The sequence below is a fragment of the Mesocricetus auratus genome, unplaced genomic scaffold (assembly GCF_017639785.1).
Source record: "Mesocricetus auratus isolate SY011 unplaced genomic scaffold, BCM_Maur_2.0 Super-Scaffold_100003, whole genome shotgun sequence".
Taxonomy (NCBI): domain Eukaryota; kingdom Metazoa; phylum Chordata; class Mammalia; order Rodentia; family Cricetidae; genus Mesocricetus; species Mesocricetus auratus.
This window is the reverse complement of record NW_024429188.1, coordinates 31,800,759-31,827,019: the sequence shown is the minus strand read 5'-3', so window position 1 is coordinate 31,827,019 and position 26,261 is coordinate 31,800,759. Positions and strand designations below refer to the sequence as shown.

General features: G+C 36.5%; 1 pseudogene; it reads right to left on the bottom strand.

The window, feature by feature from the left end:
* Nucleotides 1-2,907: 2,907 nt before the first annotated feature.
* Nucleotides 2,908-3,185, bottom strand: LOC101829730 (annotated as a pseudogene).
* Nucleotides 3,186-26,261: the final 23,076 nt, after the last annotated feature.

Below are 26,261 nucleotides of genomic sequence, written 5' to 3'. Positions count from 1 at the left end.
CTACATATAAAAAAATTATTTTCAACGAGGGTGTCAGTTTTCAGGATTTTAGCATTCTAGGTTTTAACAATTTTGGTTTGCCTTTAGGGTTATTTTAGACTGTAGGAATTTTAGGCTGCAGGGATTTGGGGACATCAAAAGTCATTATGAGGTATTATGTATCATGTCTTTGGGATTACTATTTTCATCAGTCTTAAAATTTGTGAGAATTTTATATATGCTCAGGTAGGCTTTCATTCTGAAAACAAATCACTGGATTTGTTTTAAAAATATCCTTATGCCAGATCACATCATATTGTTAGGTGACATCGTGATAGCCCTGGGAGAAGTTTGTGTGGGTCTTATTACTGCTATTAATCTTATTGTTGTTATATGTTTCTTGTAGTATAGTATAATTCTGTGGTATAGTATATTTCATCTTGAGAAGTCATGTCATTTCAGAAACTCTTTGGACATGCTTATCTAATAATAGGTTTCTCTTTTTGTTTTAATTATTTTACTATAATCTGACAGGATTCTTAAGAAGAAAGGGTTCAAACTGTTTGAGCTCCATTCTGTATATTCCCTGTTTTGCTTTCCTAGACTGAGAATTCCAGGCTTCATCCCAACATAGAGAAAACTTAGACAAAGTAGATAGAGAATAAATATTTATTGCAAACATGGAGAAAATCTTGAATTTTGCAATAGTAAGTGTTCCAGTAGGCAATACACAGTATATTCAAATGAAGATACTTCAATGGCAGGTTTTCATAATGCAATGAAAATTTCAGGACAGAACAGATACTCAGAAATAGAACTCACCGGTGCTTTCAACAATACTGAGCTAAGATAGGCAGAAGGGTGGAATGTTTTTCACAATATATAAGCTGACTGAAGTAAAATGAAACATCTGAGAGAAGAATCGTTCCCTTATCTTAAGATGGACAGGTGAGGAGATGTAGCCTGACAGGAAAGAAGGAGTCAAATTATAGTTCTCTCTCTCTCTCTCTCTCTCTCTCTCTCTCTCTCTCTCTCTCTCTCTCTCTCTCTCTCTCTCTCTCTCTCTCGTGTGTGTGTGTCTCTCTGCCTCCCTCTCTCCCTTCAAACCTCATCAGATACTATTTGAGCTCATGTATATCATCCAAACATATAAACATTCCCAGGAAGAATGTAAGAGAGAAAGTGGGAAAATGGTTTTGCTCTTGTTCAAGAGAAAGTTTTCAATGTTAAAGCCACTTTGATATGTTTCTGATATAAGAATTATTGTATTTCAATGGTATGTACTCACTCATATATGGATTTTAGACATGAATCAGGGGAGTGCCAGCCTCCAATCCCACTGCCAGAGAGTCTGGGAAACAGAACCTTCAACTAATGACTGACGGAAGCAGAGGCAGACAGCCACAGCTAAACACTGAGCTGTACTCAAGGAACCCAGTGACAGAGTGGTAGGAATGATGAGCATAGGGGTAATCCACAGAAACAGCTGACCTGAACAAGGGGGAGCTCTTGAACCCCAGACTTATGGCTGAAAATCCAACATGGGACTGATCCAGACCCCTTGAATGTGGATGTCAGTGAGGAGGCCTAGGCAATCTATGAGGCCTTGGGTAGTAGATCAGTATTTATCCCTGGCTCACAAATGGACTTTGGGTGCCCCTCCCACAATGAGAGATGCTCTCTCAGCTTGGAATCTTGGGGGAGGGCCTAGGCCCTGACCTGGAGGAAATGACAGACTATGGACACCCCCCATGGAGGGCCTCACCCTCCTTGGGGAAAGGAGTGGGGATTGGGGGGAGGGGTGGTTGGTCAGGGGGCATGGGAGGAGGAGAGGGATAGGGAGAGGGAGCTGAGATTGACATGTGAAGCAACATTGTGTCAAATTTAAATTTAAAAATAAAAAGACAAAAAATGAATTACTGTATTTCATTCTTCTAGTTTATTGTTTGATTGACTACATTTTTACTGTAATTTTCTGAAAGCAATCCATCATTCATATGCAATTATTATTCTTCCTATTCTACAAAATTCATTAGCTCAACTACTGAGGTTTGTGTGTAGTTTTCACAGGTAATATGTTGACAGATTCAGTATAAGGTGCCTGGGATTCAATTCTGTTTTATAACAACGCTTCCTTCCTAATCTTGGCTTTGATTTGTACAATGGTCTCTTTGCTTTCAGTATAATGTGCTTGAGAAATAATTTCTGTTTTCTAACAACACTTCTTCGCTGAGCTTATTTTTTGTACAATGATCTCTTTACCTTCAGTTTCTTCTTTCTGATGTGATCAGGATTCATCAGGATACAAGAGATTCAATACTTGAATAATTGAATAAAGATCTCACTGAGCATCATACAATATACTGCTTCAAGTTCTTGCACTCTTGCTTCTCTTTCCTTCTCCATATCTTCTGTATCAACTGATCACCCATCATTATTCATTTCTCATTTCAAGTGCCATCTATTGTGTGTATCTATGTCCACTGGACAGCTAGAACACTCTTTAAACATTTCTTTCGAGCCTCTGCCTTATTAAAATACACCCCCACTTCTCTGTCTTCTTTAATTTGAAGAAAACATCCAAACCAACTACATTCTTTTTACTGATCCTTAACCATATTGTTATTTACTTTAGCTAATTAAGTCCCTGAAATCCTCAGCAGAATAATCCTCCAGACCTACAGTCATGGTCTGCTGCAGGGTCTTTTCAAAGACTATGAAGTTCTGAGTGTTTTACATGGAAGAGCCTCCCAGTGTCCTTTGCACAGTCTGTGAGTGCAGTGCACACTATCTGTACTTTGTAATTTTTGGGGAGACACCACCAGACTGCTGCCTTTGTGGGCACCATGGTACATGGTCTCTATGATATCACCTATTACTTGCCTGTCTTCCATGGCCCCATTGTCATTGATGTTGTCATTGCCTGAATCAATCATGATATGTTTGTTTTAGAATAAAAACATGACAGTACATGGGTTGTATAACTCATATATCTTGTTGAAGTCAAGTTCTTCTATAATAGCCACAAGATAAATACCTGCAACATTTTGAACTTTTTTTGAGATGCTGTGAAGTAACTAATTCATCTTCATACAAGTGGGATCCCAGTCATGTCTAAAGTGAATGACAACTGTGCGGTCATCCTCCAAAAGGTTGGCCTGGTCTACTTGCCAGTCATTGTGCAGATGTGGGAGCAAGTATGACATCTTCAGCTGGTATGAACAGCCTGTTGCCATGAGATATCTCTTGCGAGCCCAAGCAACTTCCAGCTACTCCTCGTAGGACCAGCACCTCCCATACAGAAGAAACAATAAACTACATTTAAACCAACAAATTATTCCTCGTTCCCATCCCAGCACATGGAGTGGATAGGAAGCATTATTTTTGTGTGAATTGAGTGATTGTTACTAAATGGGTTACTTTTCCATCTAATATCATTCTAACTACAATGAATACTCTATATTACATTGAAAATTACACATTGCTTTGCAATGACCACTGTGCTTAGGTGCTATAGGTTCCTCTCTATTGTAACAAGAATGTATTTAGGATATTTTGATATATGTAAATGGAATTACCTGGAACATCCACATTAATATATTATCTTTGACTGAATATTAGTTCACTAACTAATTAACCAACATTTTCTGTGTAGAAAGTATAATAAGTATGAAGCATGCTTTTAGGTAGAAAAAGAGCTGTATAATTTCGGAAATCTGACCTTCTCTTATTGATAAAATGATAAAAAGCAAGAAAAACTCATTAACATGTGGGTATGGTCATGAAGTAGTAAGACTATACTTATAAAAATGTAAGACAGTACATATTCAGTCAACTAGTTATAATTTGGCCATCTTTATTGAAGATATTCAAAGTTTCTTTTTAAATTTGTGTGTGTGGGTGCATGTGTATCAGGTTGTATGTGTTTGGGTATGTAGCTGCATTTGGAGAACAGAAATTATCCTCAACCTGCCTTCTTTCTCATTTATTGAGGCATGGTCTTTCAGTCTAATTCACAACTCACAGATGTGGTTAGATTCTGTAGACTGCTAGTTCTGTGGACCCCCTGTCCTTGTTTTCCAAGGTTATAATTACAGACACTTCATAACTTGTACTTGGAATTTACCTGGCATCAGAAGATCTGAACTATGTTCCTCAAGCTCCTGCAACAAACACTTAATCTACTGATTGAACTACCTCCATGGCCTGAGGATATAAAATTTTAAATGGAAGTTTTTTTGTGCAAAAAGTAGTAATTAAAATGTGTTTAGATTTTATATCTTGCATATCATGTGATTTAGTTCATCTAAAAATTGATAAAAATTTTTACTTTCTAAAGATACTACTAACTAGATGTGATTAAATTATTCCACAAAAACCAAAAGGGACTTCTGCAAATATGCTGTGTTTATGGGGCAAAGTGATAAGATTTGAATACTATGTCTCATAAAAATAGTCATCTAAGTTCATACCATCTTACATCATGCAATGTGGTTTGTTTATAATGTTCCCCACTGCTTTTACATATGTTTGATTACATATTATGAATCATTTGTCATTCTTAAAGTGTTACAGAACTCTCCAGTGTGACTGAAGAATCCTCACAGTGAGGGTCTTCTTTTCTATAAACTTTAGGACAATTTATCATAACAAACTCATAACAGTTCTTTTACATCAAAGTCAAGATATGGAGTTTCTGAAGGTAGGTGAACTTTCCTGTCTTGTCATATTTTGAGAAAATATATTTCTGGCCAGATTCTTAAAAACTGAAGATATTATCTCAAGGAAAATAGAAAATAACAAGCATAATGTACACTAATCCTCATGTTTGAAAATAGTTACAAAATGAAATCAATAAAATAGAAACAAAGAGAACAATCCAAAAATAAATTAAACAAAAAGTTTGTTCTCTGAGAAAATCAACAAAATAGACTAATCCTTACCAAAACTCACTAAAAGGTAGAGAGAATATCCAAAGTAATAAAATCAGAAAGGAAAAGGGGACACAACAGACTAAGGAAATTCATAGTATCATTAGGTCATACTTCAAAAACTATAATACAAAAACTTGAAAAATCTAAACAAATGGACAAATTTATTGATAGCGTAAATTACTAAAGCTAAATCAAGGTCAAATAAACAATTTAAAAAGACCCATAACCCATATGGAAAGAGAAGCAATCATTATGTTTCCCAACTAAAAAAACCCTAGGGCCAGATATTTTGAATACAGAATTCTAACACAATTTCATAAAAGAGCTACTACCAATTCTCCTCGAATTATTCCACAAAATAGAAACTGATGGAACATTTCCAAATTCTTTCTATGGGACCATAGTCAAACTGATACCAAAACCACACAATAACTCAACAAGGAAAGTGTATTACTGACCACTTTCACTCATGAACATTGAAGCAAAATGTATTCAGTTAAATACTGATAAACCAAATCCAAGAAAACATCAAATATTTCATCCATCATGACAAAACAGATTTCCTTAGAGATGCGGGAATGGTTCAATATAAAGATTCTGTCAATGTAATTCACCTTAGAAACAAACTGAATGAAACACATGATAATATCATTAGATGCAAGAAGAAGGGGATGATTGATCAGGCTGCAGAAGATGAAGGGGGAAAGTACTGAAACACTACTGGAAAGGGGGTGAACTATGAGCTCAGGTAGAAAGCTGTTGCAAAGCAAACTCCCAGGAATCTACAACAAGGATACCAGCTATGACTTCTAGCAACAGTGGATACATAGCCTGAACTGGCAGTTTCCTTTGACCATGTAAAACAGCAAATACAAGTGTTGACCTACAGCCTGTACTGCCAATGGAATGTGTTGGGGTAGGGGTGACCTAGAGATTGGGAAACTATCCAACCAATAACAGATGTAGCCTAAAACCCATGCCAGGAGAGGGATCCCACCCCTGACAGTGACTAGAGCACCAAGATCCACATGTTGCGTCACCCAGAGAAATAGGATAGAACCAAACATGACTGGAGAAAAAGGTCAATGAAAGGATTTCTATTGATATTCTACTATAATCATAGTTTAGGGACCAGTGCAATAGTCATCAGAGAGGATTCACTCAGCAACTGACGGAAACAGATGCACAGACCCACAACCAAATATTGGATGAACTTGGGGAATGCTGCTGCAGAGAAGGAGGAAGAATTGTTGGAACCAGAGGTGTCATGGACATCACGAGAAAACCTGTAAAATCAACTAACCTGAGTTCATAGGGGCTCACAGAAACTGAACCAATAACCAGGAAGCATAAATAGGTCTGATTTAGGCCCTCTACATATATGTGACAATTGTATAGCTTAGTTTTCTCATGGAACACTTCACAGTGGGAACAGGGGCTAGATTTTAAACTTTTGGTGGTTTTTGGAATCCTATTCCTCATACTGGAATTGCCTTATCCAGTCTTAACACAAGGGTAGGTGGTTAGTTTTGCTGTATATTTTTTATTTAAATTAGAAACAAGCTTCCTTCACTTGTCATTCCAACATCCCTCTCCCTACCCTACTTTGCCACCACCCCCAATCCCCTCAACCCCCCACCCAATCCCCAATCCACTCCCCAGGGAGGGTGAGACCCTTGAGATTCCATTGATTTTTTTTCTGCTAAGTAGTACTACATTGTGTAAATATACCTCATTTTCTTTATCCATTCTTCAGTTGAAGGGCATGGAGGTTGCTTCCAGGTTCTAGCTATTACAAATAATGCTGCTATGAACAGAATTGAATGGATGTCTTTGTTGTAGGAATGCACATCTATTGGGTATATGTCTAAGAGTGGAATTGCTGGGTCTTGTGGTAGACTGGTTCTCATTTTCCTGAAGAATCTCCATACTGATTTCCAAAGTGACTGTAGGTCTTGGCACTCCCACAAGCAGTGGAGGAGTGTCCCTTTTTCTCCATGTCCTCTCTAGCATAAACTGTCCTTGGACTTTTTGGTTTTAGCCATTCTGACAGGAGTGAGATAATGTCTCAGAGTTGTTTTGATTTGTAGTTCCTTAATGGCTAGGGATGTTGAACACTTTCTTAAGTGTCTCTCATCCATTTTAGACTCCTCTATTGAGAATTCTCTATTTAGTTTTGTACCTCACTTTTTAATTGGATCCTTTGGTGTTTTGGAGACTTGCTTCTTGTGCTCTTTGTCAGTTGTGGAGATCAGTCCTCTGTGAGATGTGGGGTTAGTGGAAATCTTTTCCCATTCTGTGGGCTGCCTTTTTGTCTTGTTGACTGTATACTTTGTTTTACAGAAGCTTCTCAGTTTCAGGAGGTCCCATTTATTAATTGTTGATCTCAGTATATGGGCTACTGGTGTTATGTTCAGGAAGCTGTCTCCTGTACCAATTAGTTCAAGGACACCTTCCATTTTTTCTTCTTTTTTAATTTAAATTAGAATCATGTTTTCTTCACATTTCAATCCTAGCTCCCTCTTCCTCCCCTCTTCTGCCACCCTTCAATCCACCCCAACCCCTTCCCCAATCCCCACTCCACTCTCCACGAAGGGTGAGGCCCATCTTGGGGGATCTCAAAAGTCTGTCATATGATCTGGGGCAGGGCTTAGCTCTTCCACCATGTGTCCAGGCGGAGAAGCATCCAGCCACGTGGAATGGGCTCCCAAAGCCCATCTGGATGACAGGGCTAAATGCTGATTTATTTATTGCCTGAGGCCCCAAAGGATGCTGAGGCCTCCCAGTTTCTCTTGTAAGAGTTTCAGTGTGGCTGGATTTATGTTGAGGTCTTTGATCCATTTCAACTTAAGTTTTGTGCATGCCAATAGACATGGATCTATCTGCAGTCTTCTACACAGCAGCATCCAGTTATGAGAGCACCATTTGTTGAAGATGCTTTGTTTTTTCCATTGTATAACTTTAGCTTCTTTGTCAAAATCAATTGTTCATAGGTGTGTGGGTTTAATACCAGGTCTGAAATTCGATTCCATTGATCTCCCTGTCTATGTTTTGTGCCCATTCCAAGCTGTTTTCTGGAATATAGCTCTGTAATAGAGCTTGAAGTCAGGGATGGTGATGCCTCTGGGTGTTCCTTTGTTGTACAGGGTTATTTTGGTTACCCTGGGCCTTTTGTTTTTCCATATAAAGTTGATTATTATTCTTTTGGGTCTGTGAATAATTTTGCTGGTATTTTGATGGGGATTGCATTCAATCTGTAGATTGCTTTTGACAAGATTGCTATTGTAACTAAGTTGTTTCTAACTATCCAAGTGTTTTGGAGATCTTTTCATTTTCTGGTATTTTTTGAATTTCTTTGTTTAAAGACTCAAAGTTCTTGCTATACAGTATACAGGTCTTTCACTTGTTTGGTTAGCATTACCCAAAGATATTTTATGTTATTTGTGGCTATTGTAAAGGGCGATGTTTCTCTGATTTCTTTCTCAGCCCACTTATCTTCTGTATATAGTAGGACTCTTATGATTTTAGCTTTTCTTGTATCCTGCCACTTTGCTCAAGGTATTTATCAGCTGTCAGAGTTCCCTGGTAGACTTTTTTGGGTCACTTATGTAAACTATCATACATCTGCAAATAGTGAAAGTTTGACTTCTTCCTTGCCAATCTGTATCCCCTTGATCTCCTTTTCTTGTCTTATTGTTCTAGCTAGAACTTCAAGTACAATATTCAAGAGCTATGAATAGAGTGGACAGCCTTGTCTCATTCCTGATTTTAGAGGAATCACCTTGTTTCACTCATTTAGTTTGATGTTGACTGTTGATATACTGCATATTGTTTTTATTATGTTTAGGTATGCTCCTGTTATCTCTGATCTCTCCAGGACCTTTATCATAAAGTGTTGTTGGATTTAGATGACTACTTCTATGTCATTAGTTTTACTTTATAGTACATGTATTGTTGATATCCATGGAACATTCTGAATAGAAATGGAAGAGAAGAGGATTAAGGGTGGCAGGGGGGAGATGGAGAGAGGGACTGGGAGGAGAGGAGAGAGGGAAAATCGTGGTTGGGATGTAAAATGATTAATAAATAAATAATCATTATTATTCAGGAGATTGCATTAAATTGTTTAACTCTGGAGGAATAGACCACAGAACATTGTTCAAGAGAAGGCCAACAGCCCAGAGCAGCACACTGAATTTCCTGGGGCTGATGACAATGTGGAAAGTGTGAAAGAGTCTTAATAAATCAATGGAAAAGAAAGATTAAAATATGACATTTGGATCATGCCATTCAAGATCATAACCTCTTTCAAATTATTTTTATGAAGTCATGACTATCAATAAATCAGAAACTGATTAAAACTAATACAAATTATTATTTCTCAAACTATATCCCACCTGTGTTACATTTTTTGATACTTCCAACCACCTCAAAGTAGGATTCCTCAAGTTTTCTCTCTTCCTGAGGTTTTAAATACAGGTATATGCATATGTGAGTTCATTCAAGCAGAGTTGAATTTTTTATTTCAGTTGTCATTCCCAATGAACCATCCATCTTCTTTTGTTGAGAAAGGATTTCTACTTAGCTCATTGATTAGTTATTCTGGCTGACATTCAGGTCTCAGGGATATGCTTGTCTCTTCCTTTGCTCTGAAATTACAATTTAGGTTAACATACCAAGTTTGGAAGATTAAAACTCTGAAGGTGAATGTTGACCTGTGTTCAGTATGAATATTTAACTTGATGTAAGGGACTGTAATTTTAATTTTTTCATCCAGTAGAATTAAGAAAAAATACCGAAAATTTTATACAACATATTTTATGCTATTTTCCTTAATAGTTTCTCTGAGGTCTTCTTTACCTCCTTTAGCATTCAATTTTATTTTCTAAAGTTTTTATTTATTCTTCTTTCATACAATATATTTTTCATCCTATATAAACAAATTGAAAAGAAAAAATATCATGAGATCATCCCATTAGATGCTGAAAAAGCCTTTGAAAAAATCCAACATCCTTCATGATAAAAATCTTGGAGATATTGGGGGATATGAGACATATCTAAATATAATAAATGCAATTTATATAAAGCCTATAGCCAACACCATATTAAATTGAATTTTCTTAATCAAAGATATTAACACAATTTTTATTTTTAACATATTTTAAATTTTGTGATTAAAAATGAAATTATTAAACTGAATTAATAGCTCAGACCTGAAAGAGAAGTATTTTCTCTGCATTTTAAAAAGTCATGGAGAATATGAATATCAATAGGTCCTTAAGAGCCTAACAGTAAAAACCTGGAACCCTTCTTCTCTTGCTAGCACTTTCTTTCCATCCTTTGTTTCATACATTCCTTTGAATAAACCGATTGAAAACAGTTGGGATTCATTCATAGTAGCACTGCTATTAATGATAATCAAGACAAGAATAGTCTCTCTTGTCAAATCCACAGAGGAAAGCCAAATCACTCTGACAGTGTAAGACAGAACAGATGGATACTTTATATCTACCTAAATGGTAACAGCAAAAGCAAATAAAAGGGAAATGAGCCCAGCATCCATTTCTGTGAAAGAAAGCAACTCAAATTTTTTGACTTATGGTGAAATTTTTAGAGATAGACTCCCCTATATTCTAAGCTACTGCATTCCATAAATAATTTTTGTTGATAAATATTTGTGCATTTTACTGCACAAAAACAAACATTTATAGGTGATTGTCTTTCAAAAAATGAAACAGTAAGTCCCTGCCTTTCTTTCTAGGATCAGCATCAAACTCCTATTGTTATTCCCAAAGATGCAAGGAGAAAACCCACCAACTCAAATCATCATGGGGAAATTAGCTAAAGCAAGCTTTCCTTATTTTGGTAAATGGGCTGCCTCCTCCTAAGGAGTGGTTCTCAGTTCAGTTTTGGACATAAGGAAGATAAAGACTCATACTTCAGGCAGAGGGGATTTCCAAGTGGGGTAATTAGCAGGCAAATAGGTGGAGATACAGAAGCAGAAGATAAGCATAAGTTGGTCATAACATTCTAAAACAAAGACATGATTACAAGGTGGAGGATGAGATCATAATAACCTTTGAAGAAAAGGTGTGGTTGATGACTCCTCAAACAGGCAGTTCAGAGCAATTGGTTATTCCGTTTGAAGGTGGAGCAGGGCCAAATCTTTCATAAACAGATTTAAACATAAACAGCAATACCATCAGATTGATTTCAAGCCTAAAACGCAGGCAGGCTGTCTTATCTATACCTTTATGATGCCTCCAAAATGTTGGAGAATATAGTGTATAGCGTCTAAATATAAATAGCTATCACAAGAGGACATGTATGGAAAATTTCGGTAGATTGATATTAATTGAACACTAAGGTAAATCTGACAAGGAGAGCATATTTCCATGGGGAACCAGATATACTGATTTTATGGATTGGTTTTAGCATACTCTCTGCTAAATTTTCAACAGGCATAAATCTGAAATATTGATTTCTAAATCCATTGTTTAACTGTTATTCATACTACCAGTACCCATAGACTGAGAACAATACATGTTTTTTTTCTATACATGTCTAACATTGCTTGACTAGCCATAATGGAGAGTGTGAAAAGAACTTTCTGTCTACATTCTCTGCTCTCCAAGCTTATATGAGTTTACTTTCAAGTATGGCACATGGAACAATAAGCATCATTTCAAAACATGCTTTTAAGAGGAAATAAATTTCTGAAAATCATCTTACATAACACCTTTGTAACCAAAATTTTAAAATTCATTTTACATACCAACCACAGTTTCCTCTCTCTCCTCTCCTCTCCTCCTATTCCTTCCCCTTCCTAATTTATATGCCATCATCATTTCCACAGAAAGGTAAGTCCTCCCATGAGAGTCAACACAGCATGGCATATCAAGTTGAGGCATGATGAAGATCCTTCCCCTGCATCAACACTGAGCAAGACATCCCACCATAGGGGATAGTTTTGAAAAACATCAGCTCTTGCAACAAGGACAGATCCTGGTCCCATGCTAGCAGTCTCACAAACAGACCAAGCTATATAACTGTCAACCACACGCACAGGTCCTAAGTTGGTTCCATGCAGGCTCCCTAGCTAGTGTCCATGAGATACTACTACCTTAGGTTAGTTGTCTCTGTATGTTTCACCATCATGATCTTGACCCCCCCATTGCTCATATAATCCCTCCTCTCTTTCTTCAGCTGGACTCCTGGAGATCAGCCCAGATGTATCTCTGCATCTGCTTCCATCAGTTACAGGATTAGGATTCTACGATGACAACTAGGGTAGTCACCAATCTGATTATAGGAAAAGGCCTGTTCAGACACCCTCTCCACTATTGCTACAATTCTTAGCTGGGAGCACCCCTGTGGAGGTCTGGGAGTTTCCCTGGTACCAGGTTTCTCTGTAGCCCTATAATGGTCCCCTCTAGCAAGATATTTCTTTCATTACTTTCCCAATCCAACCTGCAACATACTTATCCCTCATGTTCCCATCTTCTCATCCACTCCCCTAAACCCCATGCCCAGTTTACCCAGGAGATCTCATCTACTTCCTCATTCCAGGGAGATTTACATGTCCCTTTTAGGGTTCTCCTTTTTACCTAGCTTCTCTGGAGCTGTGAATTGTGGTCTGGATATCCTCTGCTTTACATCTATTATCTACTTATTAGAGATTACACACTATGCTTGTCATTCTGTGTCAGGATTTTCTCCCTCATGATGATTTTTTCTAGTTCCATCCATTTGCCTTCAAGTTTCACGACATCATTGTTTTTGACAGCTGAGTAATACTCCATTGTATAGATGTACCACATTTTCTTTATCCATTTTTCAGTTGAGGCTACCTAGGTTGTTTCTAGGTTCTGGTTATTATAAATAATTCTTCTATGAACATAATTGAGAAGGTGTCATTGTACCCAATTTTTAAAATTGTATTGTTGCTATTTTTGTGTCTATTTTCCTGAGTTCTTTACATATTTTGGAGCTTAGTCCTTTGTCAGATGTGGGGTTGGTAAAGATCTTTTTCCATTTTGTTGACTGCCATTTTGTCTTATTGACCATGTCCTTTGCCTTACAAAAGTTTTCAGTTTCCGGAGGTCCTGTTTAGTAGTTGTTTATCTCAGTGTCTTGCTACTGGTGTTTTATTCAGAAAGTAGTCCTCTACTATCTTTTCTGTAGTGTTCAGTGTAAAGGGATTTATGTTAAATTCTTTGGTCCATATGGACTTGAGTTTTAAGCATGGCAATAGACATAGATCTATTTGCAGTCTTCTACATGTCAACATCCAGTTATGCCAACTCCATTTGTAGAGGATGCTTTCTTTTCTCCCTTTACATAACATCTTAAATTAAGCTCCTTGTCCACTCTTCTTTTTCAGCTATGCCTGACTCATTCTTTATTTTGCTTTGTTTTTTTGAAACTTGGTTTCTTCATGTTTCCTTGGCTGTCTTGGAGCTAGCTGTGTGAACAACATTTTCTTAATTGGAAAGTTCTAAGAGAGAAGTTCCACTCCAGTAGACACATTATCTCAGTAATAGCCACTTAATATTTATTTGCTTATTATTATTTCTATTTTTCTTTTCTGATGTTTAACATATCATTGTGGATTTTCTGTCTGTAACATTGATCTGTATGCTGGGTGAAAATAAAATTGTCTTTGGAATTTTTCATTCTATACCCATTATGTGCATACTATTTCAAACATAATGTATAATCAATAAACATTTGTTCAATGAACAATTTTTATGATTCAAACATATTTTTAAGGAAATAGTTGTCATAGTTTAACAAATCTTTTATTCAGTATGCTAAGCAGAAAAGAGATATGATAATTAATATAGATTTGTATCCACAAGAAATTTATTCATGTGTTTTCCCAAATCATATAGATTTGTATCCACAAGAAACTTACACATGAATTTTCCTAAATCACAAAAATAACAATTACCATATTGTTATAGGTATATGGCATAACTGTTTTAATCTTGCAGTAGAATTATACAATAAAAAGTTATCTCCTGTACCAAGAATTTGCTACATAATGTAAATTTTAACTTGCTTTTTTAATATTTGGAATACATCCTTAGTTGTCATATAAATTATTTTGATTATATTCACGCCTCAACTCTTCCCAGATCTAGCCTCACCTTCCTACCTGCACAACTTATTATTATTTGACTACCATCAAGCCCAATTAATGTTTCCTAAATACTCCTGGATGTGGTGTCTGGTCTGGATGGTGGTAGATCTACCAGGGGGGTCACACACTTGAGGTAAACTGAGTCTCCCTCTCCTGGAAGCAACAAAATGCTAATGCTTCCTCAGCTGAGAGTGGAAATATGTGCCAGTCTCTCATATTTCATTGGTGGACTAGTATGACCACTGCCTAAAGCCATTTCTGGTAGCCCAATATATATTAGTTAAGTTTATCTAGAATAAAAGCTCTCAATATGATCATCATCACCCATTTGGGGGTCATATATGAAATATCTTGCATATCTTATGTTTACATTATGATTCATAAGAATAGAAAAATTATTGTAATGAAGTAGCAACAAAATACTTTTATGACTGAGGGTTACCACAACATGAGCAAGTGTTTTAGAATGTCACAGGATTATAAGGTTGAGAGCCACTTCTCTAGAGGAATAGAACTGGTAGAATGAGTGAATATATATATGATTGGCTTATAGGATCTGGTCTAGATAGTACAACAGCTATCTCCTGATGGGAACACAATGAACATCAGTAAATAAGGCTAGATGTTTTAGCTGCCTTTTGGTCTGTATTGGAATACCAAAGACCAAGGTCCTTATATCAGTGAAGAAATGCCCCAACAATGAGATAGATGAACTAGTCAGTGAGAGTGAGGTAAGGCATGGGAACAATAGGAACACCAGTCCATGATGATGGATGTTTTAGCTGCTGTTTGATCTGTATTGGAGTACCAAAGACGAAGGTCCTTATGTCAGTGAAGCAATGCCCCAACAACAAGATTGATGAATTAGCCAGAGACAGGGATAATAGGCAGGAAAAAACGAAAAGCCTCTTTTTTTCTTGCCTTTTATGTAGGCTGCCACCAGAAGATGTGGCACACATTTAAGGTGGATCTTCTGATCTCAAATATTCTAGATTTAGGTGAGTCTTCTGACTTCACTAAAATAATCCTTACAGGTGTATCCAAATTCTTAGATTTTACATGATTTCAGATGTAGTCATATTGACAACAAAGATTAATGACCACATTTTGAAAAACTATAGGGTCAGTAATGATGTTCTACAAGTTCTGAAACACCATAGATTTGACTGACATACCAAGTAGAACAATCAAGTATAATCAAAGGAGAAAGAAAAAATGGTACATTACAAAAACAGATTTAGGGTATTTATTTTCAGTAACCCAACTTTGCATAGAATACTACAAAGGGAAATACCTCAGTGAGAAGACTATATTAAACACACCAAAGGGGGCAAAATGAATAAACAGTTCCAGAACATGTAAGTCTAAACCAAAACCAAAACCAAAACCAAAACACAAAAACAAAAACAAAACACAAACACAGCAAAATAACAGGAATTAACAATCATTGGCCAATAATAACTGAATGTTAGTGGTCTAAACTAACATCTCTAAAAAGGTGATACTAACTAAAAGATTGGATTAGAAAATGATGCTTCTTTTTTCCTGCCTCTAAGAAATACATTGTATTATCAATGATAGATACTACCTTAGGATCAGTTGTAGTTCAAGTGAAAGAAGCTAAATAACAAGCAGGCATAACTATTCCCACATTTGGTAAAAGTGAACTTAAAATAAAAATCAGAAGCAATAGGGAAGGATGTAAAATTATACTTTTATGCTCTAAACCCAGGATAAAAAAATTTATAAAGTACACTTTATATCTAAAGCCACAGATTGAAAAAAAAACAAAATGACAGTGTATGACTTCAATTCCCCCATCACTAATAGACAAGTCTTAGACAAAATCGAAATTATAAAAAAAATTTAATTTAATGACACAATGAATCAAATTAATTCAATAAAGTTTTACAGAAAATTGTGTCTAAATACTAAAGAATATACTTCCTTCTCAGTGTCTAATGAACTTTCTCCAAAATTTTCCACATATTATAACACAAAGTAATTTTTAACCAATTTAGGATAACTGAAATGACATCCTGTGTTCTCTATGGCATCAAGGAATACAGCTAGATGTTTAAAACAATCAAGAAGGCAGAGAGTACATATCCTATATAGACTGAGGAACATACTAAGGAAAGAAATTTTCATCAAGGGAGAAATGAAGAAGGAAATTAAAATATTTATAAATGTAATAAAGATTAAACCAAAACATATCATAAATCTATGGGATTCAATGAAGGCAAATATGTGATGAAATATTATAGCACTAAGTAACCATATAAAAAATTGGAGAGATCAGAAATTCACAACTTAATGATGCTTATGATAGCCTTGGAAAAATTAAAAAGGAAGAACCCAAAAGTGTACCTGGGAAAGGATAATTGAAATCATGGATGAAATTAATTGAATAGGAATGACAAAAACTCAATAAAAAATCAATGAAAGGAAGACATGGCTCCTTGGCAAAATTAACCACATTAACCAAAAGAGGGCCCAAATTATTAAAATCAAAGAGAAAATAAAAAATGTTGCAACAGATACTGAATTAACTTGAAGAGTCATAGGAACATTGTTTAAAGTTTATTGTCCAAAGAAGTGGAAAATCTTAAAGGATGATTTTTTAAATATACATGTTCAAGATTGGATTAAATAGAACAAATATTTTAAATAGATCCAATTTAAATTAAACTTCCAACTGACATTCAAAGCACAGATTTTAATGCCAGCATTTCTTACATTTTTTGAAAATTGCATTCATATTTCTTCCATTCAAACATCTTTATTATCTTAGCAAGAAGTAACGTTTCTCTAAAAAAAAAAACGCTTCATACATAATTAGTACTTAATAGTCAAAGGTCTCTTACAATGAACAGATGCCAATAAGGCATTGGCAAGCTCTGTTGTCTTCCAGTTTGTGGTCGAAATACCTGTCAAATGCCCAAAGCACTGATTACCATGTACCTGACTGAAAAGAGAATAAACTGTTTACAGTTCCTATGCATTTTGTGCCTATAGAAGAATTGGCATTATGTCTAAATGAGTATTTGAAAATTATTCTTGCTCAGTTGAAGAGCTGTGGATATACTTCCTCAGGGAAGTGGAATATAGTGGGGACAGTAGTTACTAATTGATGCATAGAGACTCAGTTAAACTTCAGACATTATTGAACATTGTCTAGCTCCATTTAAATCTAAACCCTCTGAAGAGTTATTATCCAATTTGTTTTATTTAATATTTCATTTGGAGACTTGATTTTGTAATAGTATTACTTTATTTTTGTGTAAGTAATTTTTGTACCATATAGTAATATGGCTTTTATATAGGGTCTTTATATCAATTACTTTTCTCTGTGCTTTTAAAATTTTCCCCAGAAGCAATTTAAGGGAGGAAAGATTAATTTTTCTCATTGTATCACTTCTTATGGTATTGTCTGGGGTTGTGTGAGAGCTATAGGAAAACAGTTCTATGTAATTATAAAATTTTAGATGTATCAAATGAATACATTCTAGAAGTGTATAGCATAGTATATACAATTAGCAATGAAATATTGTGTACTTTAAACATATTAAAAGGATACACCTTATGTTCATTGTTCCTAACCATACTTACACAACCAAACAAATAACCAAAGACACACAAGAAATGAAAAACAAGAAGCACAATGACAAATAAGACATGTATAGTCTTGTGTTTGAAAGCTAGATTTAAAAATTTAAGATATGAAATTTCAAAAGGGCTATTTGAAAAGAGGAAGGAAGGGAACCAGAAAGAGAGGCGTCATAAATCATAGTGTTATTGGAGGGTGAATAGGATCAAAGTATAAAATATATATGAAAATGTAATTGTGAAACTCATTATTTTGCTCAATAAATACTTCATAATAGTTTTATGAGGAGTACCAGGAAATGTTTGCAAATGATGGGTATATTTGGCGCCTTGATTGTGATGATTGTACCATAGGTTTATTTATACACCTCAAAACTCTTCAAACACTATGCATTAAACAAGAGAAAGTTTATATATATATAATTTATTATATATCATATATTATGAATTTTACATCAAAATGCTTTTTAACTTTTTAATTTAAATTATAAACAAGCTTGCTGCACATATCAATCCCAGCTCCCTCTCCCTCCCCTCCTCTCCCAGCCCCCACAGTAACCCCCTCAGCTCCCCCCAATACCCACTCTGCTCCCCAGGGAGGGTGAGACCCTCCATTGATGATCTCCAGAGTCTGTCATTTCATCTAGAGCAGGACCTAGGTCCTCCCCCATGCTTCCAGGCTGAGAGAGCATTCCTCAATGTGGAATGGGCACCAAAATTCCATTTGTATGCCAGGGATAAATACAGCAAGGAGGCCCCATAGATTGGCTAGGCCTCCTCACTGACACCCACATTTAGGGGGTCTGGATCAGCCCCATGCTGGCCTCTCAACCATTAGTCTAAGTTCCAAGAACTCCCCCTTGTACAGGTCAGCTGTCTCTGTGGGTTTCACCGGCCTGGTGTTTATCCCTTTGCTTATCACTCCTACCTCTCTGCCACTGGGTTCCAGGAGTTCAGTTCAGTGTTTAGCTGTGGGTGACTGTCTCTGCTTCCATCAACCACTGGATGAAGGTCATGTTTATCTTTTTGTGACTGGGTTACCTCATTCAGGATGTGCCATTCATTTGCCTACAAATTTCAAGATTCCATTTTTTTTCTGCTGATTAGTACTCCATTGTGTAAATGTACCTTCCAGTGAGTACAGAAGGAGTTTCTTCTTCTCCTGGTGGGTATGGGGTCATGGTTCCCTTCCAGTGGGTGCAAGCAGGTTTGTTACTCTGGTGGCTCTCCTCTTCCCATGAATGGTGGCAGTCTTAATACTGGGGCTTTGGTTGTCTCAGGGTGGGGTGGACCCTATTGGGATGGGATCCATAGTGAGCAGTCACCAGGCCTCAGTCTCTTGCTTGCATGGCACAGGAAGGCAACCTGGAAACAGGCTCAGGCTTACCAAGTCCTGTAGGCAGAGAAAGAGACTAGGATGCAGAGGGTCTCTGGGTGGGTGGTCTCCTGCAGGGATGGGAACTATAGTGGTATTCCCCAGGCATGGGATTTTTATTTTAATTCTAGAATTGTAAAGTTTGCACAGGGCAAGGATAATTGTCACTTATTAAATATACTATTTGCATATATTCCATTTTGTAGTTTATCACTTTTCTAACTTAAAGGAGATTTCTGAGTCTATTTTTGGAAATAAATTGCTTTTGAAGATTAACTGACTATGGGTTTATTATAGGACTGCCAATTCTAGACGCAAAACGGTCTACATTTTTTTCATTGTTTTTTTTAAGACAGGGTTTCTTTGTATAACTTTGTAGACCAGGCTGACCTCAAACTCACAGAGATCTTCCTTAATCTGCCTCCTGAGTGCTTGGATTAAAGCGTGCACCACCAATGCCCAACTTAAAGCTGTCTACATTTAATTCCAGTAGCAATCTAATGATGTTTGCTTTATTGTAAGTCTTTAAAGAAAATATGCTAATTTTGAATATATCTCTAGTAAGAAAAGGCTTCTTTAATGATTCTGTATCCCATGCAGTCCTTCAATAATTGTTAATAGTACTAGTAACTTAATGAGAATATTGTGTTTAGTGTTTTTAATATTTATTTATTTTTATGTTATGTATAAGAGTGTTTGGCCCTCAGGTATGTTTGTGACCTGTGTGTTAGCTTGGTGCCTTCAGATCCAAAAAGGGCATCACATCTTCTGGAAATGGAGTTATAGACAGAGAGTTATGATCTGCTATGTGAGTGGTGAGAACTCAACTCTGGTCCTTTGCAAGAGCAACAAGTGTTCCTAAGTACTGAGCCATCTCTCCAGCCCCTGAATTCAATATGTTATTAGGGATATTAGTAAATATATGCTTTGCTTTGGGTACTACTGTTATTATACCAAATATTCTAGTATGTAAATGAAGATATTGTTCTGTTTATTTTTTTTGATGTGAATATATTCAAAAGTTATTTCGCCATTTAATTCTCAAATATTAACATTTAGTGGTTATATTAATTCCTCTACAGTTTGTTCTTTTTAAAATGTTTTTTTTCTTTTTTACTGGATGTTGTCTTATGATCTGGCCCAGAATTTCCTTGAAAAAACAATGATCTCATCTCTGCTTCCTTTTGCTGGTATTACAAAAGTATACTATCATTCATACTATTTAAATTATGTAAATTTGTACATTACAAATTTCCTTAAGCTTTTCATTCTCCCTTACACATAAAGTTGAGTATAACTCTTACCCTTCATCAAAGAAGCTGCTCCATTCAGCAAGAATAGACTCTATTGGAGATGTTTAATTCATCAAAATGCAGAGACCTACTGACTATGGAGATCCAGGCCCAAACAGAGCTTTTGTAACATAACCCCTACACATAAGACTCATGGGATATTAGTGTTGAAGAGAGGGCAGAGAGATTTTAATAGGTGGACTGGCATGACAGCTTCAAGTATTTTCCTCTGTACCTGACAAGAATCTTCCACTCAAGGATTCTTTACAACATGACTGCTCTCAAAAGGCCACACTGGTGAAAAGGCCAAAAAGAATAGGGGAAACTTTATTAAGTTCTTAGCACTAGATATAAGTCTACAAGCTGTAAGTGGCTACTGAATGAAGAAGTTTTGTTCCATGACAATTCTTCTAATAAGTTGTCCATTCCTAGGCAGTCAGCTCTAAACACATGTAAATGCAAGCAACAATTGTTGTATTCATAACCTTTCTTCAAAATAACACCCTAGAATTATGTTTGGGATCAATCAAGTAAGAATATATTTACAATATTTTGTCCATTAACATGTAGTAAGATTTCAAGAAAGTATCATCTTTCCTCTCTTTGTGAGTCTGAAGTCTTATATATAGCTAATCTTTTATCATAACTAAGGAAAACTATGGTTATAACTATCTGCCTTCAACTCCATCAAAGACCACGGAAGGAAAATACATAAACACTAGAATTGACAGAGAAATCTTGCTACCTGGACAGTCACCTGAAGTTCCTCTGTCACGTTGGGACATCCATTTTCAGCCCAAAGGTCATAGTGTGTTTGGAAGACTTCTCAGCAAAGCAGGAAAGTTCAAATTGTCCATCTGCATTGGCAGTCTGTCATTCTTCTTTCTGTGTCCTGCAGAAAGTCTGGCAGAGTCTTCCATGAAGCAGAAACCCTGGAGGACTGTTTGAGTTCAGCAGTCACTTTCCTGTGGGTCCTGCATGTCCAGTTTATGCAGCAACAGTCTAACAGTCTAGAAAGAGCATCTCATGGCCAAATGGCTAACTTACCATGTTGAAAGCAAACTCCATAGCAAGTTTCTTCGATGCCCATCTTCCTCTCAGATATAATTGATGCTGCCAGGAGCAGACATTTCTCATTGTCAAAAAAAACCCTAAACCATTTTAAATGCCATTTTTGAAGGTCTTTGAAAGGTTTGAAGACTATCTCAAATATATCTCTGTATCTAGAAAATCTAACTTACCTAACTATAAATTCTGACTGTTATAAGTAACTATCTAAAGTCTGTATTTAATTATGCATTACATTGTAAAAGATCAGTATAAGCATAATACTTAAACAAGAGGAGAAATATACACATCACAAAATTGACCTTGAATTTGTATCAGTAAATGAAAAATCTATACCCATACAAAGAATTCTTTCCATACCATAATTTCCCTTTTCCCATTAAAAAGAGATTGGCTGTTATCATTAACCAATTATAAGCAACCCTATTTAAATGAAAACAAATATTTATAAACAATATGGGAATTTGGACGTAGCTCATTCCAAACTGCTTTGTGCTGGATAGGGGCGCTGTTCATACCATGCAGATCATCAACAAAAACCTGTATAACTCCTTATTTTTGGGGGTCTGCATCATCTTAACTGTTTTAGATGTTGAATCACTTGGGTCATTGCTTCCATGAGTCTTGGTTCATCAAACCACAGAAGCCTGGAAAGAATTCGCAGCTTTACATTTTCTGTAGAAACATAAACAAAAACTCCTCTCCCAAGTAACTGGTCCTTATATTTAAAGTTAGAAGTCAAAGCATTTTTGAAATATATAAGTTGGATTGATTCAGCAGCATTTATAATCAAATATATTTTAGCAGTTTTTCCTTCTTCAGCAATTAAAAATCTGAAAAACACAATAGTATACAGTATCCAGACATTTTGTGTATTTTCCATCTTTACATGGATTACATTACTCTACTTCTTTTACTTTTATTTATTTATTTATTTCTCTGAGACAGGGTTTCTCTGGAAATCTGCCTGCCTCTACTTCTGGAGCAAATCCTACCTGCGTGTGCCACCACAGCTGGCTTCTCTATTTATTTACCACTATGCTGTTTCTTTTTCTGTCTCAAGCCTACATATATTTTTAAACACACTGTAAACCTTTAGAGGTTTTTATTTATTCAAGTCTGATCTTACTGTAAATCTTCATGTTTTTCTGGCCATGAGTCTTATCTGTTAAAACCGTGGCTTTTAAACTGCAGTTTTGCCAAGATGGTGGGCATAAGCATGACTCCAGCTCAACGCCTCAGTCTATGCTGACATCCAGCAAAAGCTGCCGGCTTAGAGATGTGGTCACTGCCACTTCCAGCTGTACGTACCCACCTTTCATTTGTTAGCAGCGCCTCTTAAAAGAACATTGCTGGGTTTTTTTTTTGCTTATGGTGAGTCAGGAAGACTCCCTTAGGTGAGCCTCATGAGTCTCAGCCTGTTGCTAGCAAAGCAGAACCCACCTGAGAAAAATGCTACCAAGAAGCTGTGCATCTGTCCATTCTTTTGTTTCTAAAATTACTTTTAAGATCTTGTCATTCTACATTGAAATTCAATCCCATTCCTGACATGCATTTGTAGGGTGAAGCATTCCTGCCAGCCTCGTCCCAGACCCACATCAGTCCCAAATGAACACATAGGAGGCTATATTAATTATGAGGTTATTGGCCATTTGCTTGGTTTCTTGCTGGCTATTTCTGACTTAAATATTTATTCCATAGTTGTTAATCTAAGTATTTCTCTTACCGGAGAAAGAGTACAGACTTCTTACCTCTATGGTGGGTACATCGTGACTCCCACTGCTTCTCCTTCCCAGAGTCCTCCTTGACTCCTATTCCCACTTATCTTGCTTCCTTATTGGCCAACAGTGCTTTATTGACATATACACAGGATCAGAAGTGGGACCATGAATTTCCACACAGAATGACAAAAGCTTTAAGGGAATTTTAGAAACAAAAGAATGGAGAAAAGCATGGGTTCTTGGTAGCAGCATTTTTCTCAGGTGGGCTCTATTTTGCTACTGACAAGCAGAGACTCAAGTGGCTTGCTTAAGGGAGTCTTCCTGACTAAGCATAAAAAAGCAAGGATGTTTTAAGAGGCTCTGCTAACAATTGAATGTACAGCTGGAAGTGGGAATGACCAAATCTCCAAGCTGGCAGCTTTTGCTGGATCTCAACATAGACTGAGACAGTGAGCTGGAATCACGCTTACACCCGCCATCTTGGAAAAACTGCAGTTTAAACAGCCACGATTTTAACAGATAAGACACGTGGTCAGAAAAACATAAAGATTTACAGTAAAGTCAGACTTTGATTTTAAAAAACCTCTAAAGGTTTACAGTGTGTTTAAAAATATACATAAGATTGAGAGAGAAAAAGAAATGGCATAGTGGTAAATAGAGAATCTGGATGTGGTGGCACAAGTTGGTAGAATTTGCTGCAGAGGCAGAGGCAGGCAGGTTTCCAAAGACAAACTCTATCTCAGAGAAAAATAAATGAAAGTAAAAGAAATAAAATAATAATAATAGATAAATAAGCCACGTAAAGATGAAAAATACACAGAGAGTCTGGACACTGTATGCTATTGTGTTTTTCTGTTTTTTGATTGCTAAGGAACAGCTACTAAAGTACACTTGATTATAAATGCTGCTGAATTAATTCAACTTATATCTTTAGACAATGCCTTGACTTCAAAATTTAAGTGTAAGGATATGTTATTTTGGAAAAGAGTTTTTATTTATGTTTCTACAGAAAATGAAAAGCTGAGGATTCCTTTCAGGCTTCTGTGGTTTGATGAACCAAGAACCCCGGAAACAGTGGGCAAGGTGTTCCAACAATTAAAACAACTAAGATGATACAGTCTTATATACCCCCAAAATAAGGAATTATACAGGTTTTTGAGTTTTGTCACGATCCCCATGGTATGAACAGCGCTTCCAGCATGAAGCAGTTTGGAATGAGCAACGACTTAATTCCCATCTTGTTTATAAATCTTTGTTTTCATTTGAATGGGGTTGTTTATAATTCATTAATGATCGTAACCAATCTCTTTTTAAAGGAAAAAGGGGATTATGGTATGGAAATGAGTACTTTGTATTGGTATGGTTTTTCCTTTATTGAGACAAAATCAAGGTCAATTTTGTGATGTGTATATTTATCCTCTTGATTAAGTATTGTGTTTATAATAATCCTTTAAAACATAATGCATAATTACAGATTATAGATAGTTACTTATAATAGTCAGAACTTATAGTTAGGTAAGTTAGATTTTCTTGATATACAGAGATAAATTTGAGATAGATAGTCTTCAAACCTTTCAAAGACCTTCAGAAAATGGCATTTAAAATGGTTTAGGGTTTTTCTTGACAATGAGAAATGTCTCCTCCTGGCAGCACCAATTTCGTCTGAGAGGAAGATGGGCATTGAAGAAACTCATTATGGAGATTGCTTTCAACATGGAAAGATTAGGCATTTGGGCAAGAAACTGCTCTTGCCTAGACTGTTTGACTGTTGCTGTATAAACTGGACATGCAGGATCCACAGGAAAGTGACTGTTGAACTCAAATAGTGCTTCAGGGTTCCTGCTTCAAGGAAGACTACGAGACTTTCTGCAGAACCCAGAAAAAGGACTGACAGACTGCTGATACAGATGGACAGTTTGAAATTTCCTGCTTTGCTGAAATGTCTTCCAGAAACACTGAGGCCCTATAGGTTGAAGATGGATGCCCCAACATTACAGATAAACTTCAGGTGACTACTCAGGCAGCAAGATGTCTCTGTCAGTCCTAGTGTTTACATATTATCCTTTTGTGGTCTTTGATAGAGTTGAAGACAGATAGTTATACTTAAAGTTTTCCTTAGCTATGATAAAAGATAAGCTAAATATAGGACTTTGGACTTACAATGATGGTATAGATGATATTTTCTTTAAATCTTGCTAAATGTTGATTGACAAAATATTGCAACTCTGTTCTTACTTGATAACTGTTCTGTTATATATAATTTGACTATGTTAAAGTTAAGACCTTTATTTTTGTTTAGACAGAAAAGAGGAGATGATGGAGAAGTCCTGTGTATATGTCAATAAAGCACTATTGGCCCATAGGGAAGCAAGACAGGTGGGACTAGGAGTCGAGGAAAACTCTGGGAAGGAGAAACACAGGGAGTCAAGATGTAACTGCCATGGCGTAGGAAGCCCGGAAACTTCTCAGGTAAGAGAAATACTCAGATTAAAAATTATGAGATAAATACTTATGTCAGAGCTAGCCAGTAAGAAAAAAGCAAGGTCAACAGCTTCATAATTAATACAGCGTCTTGTATGTTTATTTGGGACTGATGCAGCTCTTGAACCAGGCTGGTGGGAAGGCTTCTCTGAATATAAGTATTTACACCATAGTTGTTAATCTAAGTATTTCTCTTACCGGAGAAAGATTGCAGACTTCTTACCCTTATAGTGGCTACATCGAGACTCCCAGTGCTTCTCCTTCCCAGAGTCCTCCTTGACTCCTAGTCCCACCTATTTTGCTTCTGTATTGGCCAACAGTGCTTTATTGACATATACACAGGACATCCCCATCAGCTGATGAGAGAGGGAGAGGGATAAGAATGTAGAGATAGATAAGAAGAGAGGGGAAAAGAAAGGGAAGCTTTGAAAATTAATTTGGACAGTGACTAGGGACAGACACAGAGCTTGCCATCCCAGTGGGAACCAGACATGCCAGATCCCCGGTCTTTTCTTCCACCAACGAGACCAGCAGACCAGCTGGTCCACTGGGACCAGGTAAAACAGGCCATGCATCCGGGCCTGCATTCCAGTACCTGGGGATTGCCTGGGAACTGCACAGAGCTTCCAGTCCTGGTGGGAGCCAAGAACCCCTGAT